A 5,596-nucleotide genomic window follows, 5' to 3' on the forward strand; every position below is an offset into this window, starting at 1 on the left:
AAGCTGGGCGGGTACGGATTTCAATTCTGCAAAGGGGCATGCGCCAACCTGGCACATCTGCCACTTAGCATATCCTCAGAGTCTGGGGCCGGTGCCAGGACTTGAGTATAGCTCTGGTACTCCACCCACCCTAACACCTTGGCATCTCTGAGACTTTCAAGTCCGGGACCCGAGCAGACTCGGTGGCATTAAGCCTGGTGGCCATCTGGTCTCTCGGAACCAGGGACTTGGAAATTCTCCAGCTCATATACAGTGCATAAAACATATATACCCTTGTACACCAGGTTAATACAAATCTTACAAAATTCTTATAAGTCACTCGTCCCCTAGGATCTACTGAAAAGACGCGCTCGTTCATTTTCAGAGCTCCTAGACCGTCTTATAAGAAGTTTATTAAAAAGTAGCTTCGAAAAACGCTTAGGTTCATTTTCAGAGTTGCTTCTAATGTACCGAAGCTGGACTTAGAAATAATTTCACTCTCGCAACCTCATGGATGGTTGGAGACACTCCGAACCCCTATACCGGGTCCGGGTGTTTGGGCATATACTATGGGGGGCTCCCCCTAAACCAGGGACCCCTGACTCTACCCTGGATACGCGTATCCCTATGCCCCCTTTTACCTTTCTGGTCTGTGCTGAAGCAGGGCATCCTGGCGGTGCTCCGCGTAACTGCTTCCCAGGGAGGACTTGTCCGGAGGTCCGTGTCTACATGTACCCGGGAATCTGACTCGGAGGTCCGTGTCTACATGTACCCGGGAATCTGACTCGGAGGTCCGTGTCTACATGTACCCGGGAATCTGACTCGGAGGTCCGTGTCTACATGTACCCGGGAATCTGACTCGGATTCCTGACACATTTTTTGGGGGTGACCAGTATCTCTGGTTCCCGGCTAGCTAGACACAATCCGACTACCCTTTTACCGGAAAGTCCCCCCTGAAACTCATAGCCTGAGAAGCTCCGCTGGTTAGCACCCCTGGAAAGGCAAAAGACACACACATTCTTTATTGTCGCATATTGTACATACAATGCATGGCAGTACATATGCAACAGTCAGGCCCAAGAGCTGACACTCTTGGACCCCAAACATGGATCAGGGGCAACCAAGTGGGCTTGACCTTTATTAGTGAGCCTGGTTACTCCTTCGCCGTCAGTCATTTTCCCACATAGTCACATACTGCTCCTTCATTTCGCTGGCGATTGAGTTGATTTGTTTTTTCGGCAGGCTGTTGATCTGTGTGGGGTTTTGTTCTGGGAGTGAGAGGACAAGGTGTTTGATGGCACAGGGTTTAGTGAGGAGATCTGTAAGAGACGTGTTCAGAGGTACGCAATGGGGACCGTTTAAAGTGAAACTAAAATTAGGCTTTATTGCACCTGTCCCTTTAACACAACAAAAACATTCAAATTAAGCAATGGAAAACCTTACTCCGCTTTGGAGAATATCTACACATGTAATCCAGCCCTCTCTAACTGGGTGGTTAGCCAAGCTTATATATATATATATCAGTCCAATAAGAAAGTCTTATCTGTTTCTTGTAGCTGTAGGAGAAGGCCTCTCTGCTCTCCTGGGTCAGCACCCCTGTGTGCTAAGGCAATGTCTGTCCAGGTATCCATAATACTTGTCTTGCTATCTGCATATAGTCCAGCTCTTCTGCAGCTCAAGACATCTGTTCCTCTTGTCAGTACAGTGTGGATTAAGGAAAAATCTGGTCTGTCTTTCTTGGATCAGCCCCCAGTTGTGAGACTAAGGAATCCTCTTCCTGTGTTTTACATGACACGATTTCACAGAGCTGTTATTAGGCAGCTGGAGCTGGTTGATTGCACACCAGCAATTAACCAGCACACTGCTGGATTAGAGGCAAGTTTCTAACCAGGGATAAGTCCCTGTTACAAGGTCCTGGCTTCTCGTTGCCCTGTAGCAGTAAGACTGAGGATGGCTGATCTGTGTGGGGTTCTGTTCTGGGAGTGAGAGGACATGTTGTTTGATGGTGCAGGGTTTAGTGAGGAGTTCCTGGCTTCTCATTGCTCTGTAGCAGTAAGACTGAGGATGGCTGATCTGTGTGGGGTTCTGTTCTGGGAGTGAGAGGACATGTTGTTTGATGGCGCAGGGTTTAGTGAGGAGGTCCTGGCTTCTCATTGCCCAGTGGCAGTAAGACTGAGGATGGCTGATGTGTGTGGGGTTCTGTTCTGGGAGTGAGAGGACATGTTGTTTGATGGCGCAGGGTTAAGTGAGGAGGTCCTGGCTTCTCATTGCTCTGTAGCAGTAAGACTGAGGATGGCTGATCTGTGTGGGGTTCTGTTCTGGGAGTGAGAGGACAGTTGTTTGATGGCGCAGGGTTTAGTGAGGAGGTCCTGGCTTCTCATTGCTCTGTAGCAGTAAGACTGAGGATGGCTGATGTGTGTGGGGTTCTGTTCTGGGAGTGAGAGGACAGTTGTTTGATGGCGCAGGGTTTAGTGAGGAGGTCCTGGCTTCTCATTGCCCTGTGGCAGTAAGACTGAGGATGGCTGATCTGTGTAGGGTTCTGTTCTGGGAGTGAGAGGACAGTTGTTTGATGGTGCAGGGTTTAGTGAGGAGGTCCTGGCTTCTCATTTCCCTGTGGCAGTAAGACTGTGGATGGCTGATCTGTGTGGGGTTCTGTTCTGGGAGTGAGAGGACAGTTGTTTGATGGCGCAGGGTTTAGTGAGGAGGTCCTGGCTTCTCATTGCCCAGTGGCAGTAAGACTGAGGATGGCTGATGTGTGTGGGGTTCTGTTCTGGGAGGGAGAGGACAGTTGTTTGATGGCGCAGGGTTTAGTGAGGAGGTCCTGGCTTCTCATTGCTCTGTAGCAGTAAGACTGCGGATGGCTGATTTGTGTGGGGTTCTGTTCTGGGAGTGAGAGGACAGTTGTTTGATGGCGCAGGGTTTAGTGAGGAGGTCCTGGCTTCTCGTTGCCCTGTAGCAGTAAGACTGAGGATGGCTGATCTGTGTGGGGTTCTGTTCTGGGAGTGAGAGGACAGTTGTTTGATGGCGCAGGGTTTAGTGAGGAGGTCCTGGCTTCTCATTGCTCTGTAGCAGTAAGACTGAGGATGGCTGATGTGTGTGGGTTTCTGTTCTGGGAGTGAGAGGACAGTTGTTTGATGGCGCAGGGTTTAGTGAGGAGGTCCTGGCTTCTCATTGCCCTGTGGCAGTAAGACTGAGGATGGCTGATCTGTGTTGGGTTCTGTTCTGGGAGTGAGAGGACATGTTGTTTGATGGCGCAGGGTTTAGTGAGGAGGTCCTGGCTTCTCGTTGCCCTGTGGCAGTAAGACTGATGATGGCTGATCTGTGTAGGGTTCTGTTCTGGGAGTGAGAGGACATGTTGTTTGATGGCGCAGGGTTTAGTGAGGAGGTCCTGGCTTCTCATTGCTCTGTGGCAGTAAGACTGAGGATGGCTGATCTGTGTGGGGTTCTGTTCTGGGAGTGAGAGGACAAGTTGTTTGATGGCGCAGGGTTTAGTGAGGAGGTCCTGGCTTCTCATTGCTCTGTAGCAGTAAGACTGAGGATGGCTGATGTGTGTGGGGTTCTGTTCTGGGAGTGAGAGGACATGTTGTTTGATGGCGCAGGGTTTAGTGAGGATGTCCTGGCTTCTCGTTGCTCTGTAGCAGTAAGACTGAGGATGGCTGATTTGTGTGGGGTTCTGTTCTGGGAGTGAGAGGACATGTTGTTTGATGGCGCAGGGCTTAGTGAGGAGGTCCTGGCTTCTCATTGCTCTGTAGCAGTAAGACTGTGAGTGGCTGTTTTTTAGGTGAGCCCAGAATGTCCGTGCTTTCTTCTGTACAGTGAGCAGTAGAAAAAAGCAGCCCAGCATGCATCGCTCTCTCTTGCACGCGCTCTCTCGCACGCACTCTCTCGCACCTCTCTCTCACGCTTGGTCTCTCTCTCGCTCTCTCACGTTCTCGCTCTCTCACGTTCTCGCACGTTCTCGCTCTCTCACGTTCTCGCTCTCTCACGTTCTCGCTCTCTCACGTTCTCGCTCTCTCACGTTCTCGCTCTCTCACGTTCTCGCTCTCTCACGTTCTCGCTCTCTCACGTTCTCGCTCTCTCACGTTCTCGCTCTCTCACGTTCTCGCTCTCTCACGTTCTCGCTCTCTCACGTTCTCGCTCTCTCACGTTCTCGCTCTCTCACGTTCTCGCTCTCTCACGTTCTCGCTCTCTCACGTTCTCGCTCTCTCACGTTCTCGCTCTCTGTCTCGCTCTCTCACGTTCTCGCTCTCTGTCTCGCGCTCTCTGTCTCGCGCTCTCTGTCTCGCGCTCTCTGTCTCGCGCTCTCTGTCTCGCGCTCTCTGTCTCGCGCTCTCTGTCTCGCGCTCTCTGTCTCGCGCTCTCTGTCTCGCGCTCTCTGTCTCGCGCTCTCTGTCTCGCGCTCTCTGTCTCGCACTCTCTGTCTCGCGCGCTCTCTGTCTCGCGCGCTCTCTGTCTCGCGCGCTCTCTGTCTCGCGCGCTCTCTCGCGCGCTCTCTCGCGCGCTCTCTCTCGCGCCCTCTTTCTCTCTCTCTCGCGCCCTCTTTCTCTCTCTCTCTCGCGCCCTCTTTCTCTCTCTCTCTCGCGCCCTCTTTCTCTCTCTCTCTCGCGCCCTCTTTCTCTCTCTCTCTCGCGCCCTCTTTCTCTCTCTCTCTCGCGCCCTCTTTCTCTCTCTCTCTCGCGCCCTCTTTCTCTCTCTCTCTCGCGCCCTCTTTCTCTCTCTCTCTCGCGCCCTCTTTCTCTCTCTCTCTCGCGCCCTCTTTCTCTCTCTCTCTCGCGCCCTCTTTCTCTCTCTCTCTCGCGCCCTCTTTCTTTCTCTCTCTCGCGCCCTCTTTCTCTCTCTCTCTCGCGCCCTCTTTCTCTCTCTCTCTCGCGCCCTCTTTCTCTCTCTCTCTCGCGCCCTCTTTCTCCCTCTCGCGCCCTCTTTCTCTCTCTCTCGCGCCCTCTTTCTCTCTCTCTCGCGCCCTCTTTCTCTCTCTCTCGCGCCCTCTTTCTCTCTCTCTCGCGCGCTCTTTCTCTCTCTCTCGCGCGCTCTTTCTCTCTCTCTCGCGCGCTCTTTCTCTCTCTCGCGCGCTCTCGCTCTCTCTCTCGCGCGCTCTCGCTCTATCTCTCTCACGCTCTCTCAGTGAGACGCTAGCCTGGGCGAGCGCTCAGATGCACTGTCAGTTCCACGCCAGTGAGAGCCGCGTGCAGCTCCCTGCTCTCTCTCACGCTCCCTCTCTCTCTCACGCTCCCTCTCTCTCTCACGCTCCCTCTCTCTCACGCTCCCTCTCTCTCTCACGCTCTCTCAGTGAGACGCTAGCCTGGGCGAGCGCTCAGATGCACTGTCAGTTCCACGGCAGTGAGAGCCACGTGCAGCTCCCTGCTCTCTCTCACGCTCCCTCTCTCTCGCGCTCTCTCTCACGCTCTCTCTCACGCTCCCTCTCTCTCTCACGCTCTCTCAGTGAGACGCTCGCCTGGGCGAGCGCTCAGATGCACTGTCAGTTCCACGCCAGTGAGAGCCGCGTGCAGCTCCCTCTCTCTCACGCTCCCTCTCTCTCACGCTCCCTCTCTCTCACGCTCCCTCTCTCTCGCGCTCTCTCTCACGCTCCCTCTCTCACGCTCCCTCTCTCTCACACTCT

The sequence above is a fragment of the Ascaphus truei genome, unplaced genomic scaffold, assembly GCF_040206685.1.
Source record: "Ascaphus truei isolate aAscTru1 unplaced genomic scaffold, aAscTru1.hap1 HAP1_SCAFFOLD_1491, whole genome shotgun sequence".
NCBI lineage: Eukaryota > Metazoa > Chordata > Amphibia > Anura > Ascaphidae > Ascaphus > Ascaphus truei.